Below are 1,879 nucleotides of genomic sequence, written 5' to 3' on the forward strand. Positions count from 1 at the left end.
GTATTTTCTGAAGAGGCCTCGGCAGCTTCTGTGGTTGAAAAAAAAAAAATCTCAGCTGAATTCTTCTAATGCACAGTTTCAATATGGTGTCCCACTGTGAGAACATCGTTTGCATGGCGTACTACAGTTATGTCTGTTGTTTATGACATCCGGCGAGTTGTAACTGCTTAACCAATCAGTTTCCAGTGAGAGAAAGCATTATAAAATGATGTTGTTCCTTGTTTTTTTGTTTTTGTTTTTTTTGTTCGTTTAGTTTTTTGTTTTTTCCCCCTGTTTCTTTCTCTCTGCTCACATTGCACTTTGACTTAACAGCCCTGCATTTCCATTCATTGTTCTTTTCGATGTCAGGTTTACATGTGACTTAGAGGACGCATACAGCAGCGGAGTTTTCAAAGAAGAAAAGGAAATGACAAAAAAAATAAACTCCATGCACTCCATGGAGTTAATGGGGATTAATGGGTGACGTGACGTTTATGGCGGCGCGCTCGCGCCATACGTACAAGCAGACATGCCTTACAATTTCGTTTTTTTTAAGAGATCAATGGATTGCTGATTTGGGTTTTTGTTATTCTCTCTTGTATAAAAGTAATGAAAGGGGTGCAAATAAAACATTTATATTAAAAAAACGAGCCGTTTTGTTTAATGTGTGCCTTACTCATTACATTTAATGATTTAAACAGTCCAGAAAAAAATCATTAATTGTTGATCATGGTTTGTAATTTGCCACAAGGTTTGTAAACAATGAAATTAGCAGGAAATTGGAATGTATTGAATATCACATTGTCACATTCCATGATTTCTGTAGGCCCCTCTTTTTTCTTTTCAGCCAAGAAAAGTTATTCTAATGCCTTAGTGTGCAACTGTGTACATCTAGTCTAACACATTATAATACAAAAAGCATGTAAAGGCTTGGTTAAGGAGATTCACAGTCGTGTCGAATAGTCTGAAAATACATTCTCAGCTTCTGATTCCACAGAACTTCTGAAAATCATGGCAAGAACGCATAATGTAGAAATGACAATAATATACACTATTAATATAGAGACTAACACATACTATCTCTCAAGACACAGTGGTCTTTCAACCCACAAGAAAGGGAATACTCAGTACATAGTAGAACATTCTTGAACTATGCCAACGTTTTATCTTCCCACTCAACTGATACTGCTGTCAAAGGAAACAAAGCTGTTAAAATGAATATTTCACCTCTGACGTGCGGAGCCGGAGACTTGACATCTTTGTCTATGGAATTGGTGATGTTTCAACCGAACAATGGAGACCCTTTCACAAGTTCATCAAATGGAGAAAAAGTTTCCTGAATGATCAAATAGATAAGTGAGATAATAGCTGTCAGGGCCCATTTCCTTTGAAACAAAAGATTTTTTGTCACCATTATCTGACATCTTGAATGTCGTGGGACACTGATTAATCCTCATACACCACTGCCGAATTCACATGCATCAGGCAGTCACAGTACACGGAGGAAAATGGTCTGGTGTGTTCGGCGTGTTCAGGTCTGCACTGCCTTTCACACCAGACAGTCTGTGCGTGTGTATGCCATTCATTTCAATATAGGACACCACACTCCGCACTGCACATAATAGTTGACATGAAATGTGTGTTTGTGCCATTGTTTTCAATGGGGCACCCCTCACAGATCATTCAGAACTGCGTAGAAAAATAGACTCACGTTCTATTTCCACATTAGGCAAAAATTGAGTTGTCTCACCGTGCGTCACCCACCTGACCTTGCCATGTAGTCACAACTCTTTGGTGTGGAAGATCTGTTTTCAGGCATTTCTAAATCGGACTGAATCTGACGAATGACTGACTGAATCTGCTCCAACCATGCATTAAGTATAACTGAATGAGTGCAAGG

Source organism: Engraulis encrasicolus, chromosome 12, assembly GCF_034702125.1.
Source record: "Engraulis encrasicolus isolate BLACKSEA-1 chromosome 12, IST_EnEncr_1.0, whole genome shotgun sequence".
NCBI classification, from domain to species: Eukaryota; Metazoa; Chordata; class Actinopteri; order Clupeiformes; family Engraulidae; genus Engraulis; species Engraulis encrasicolus.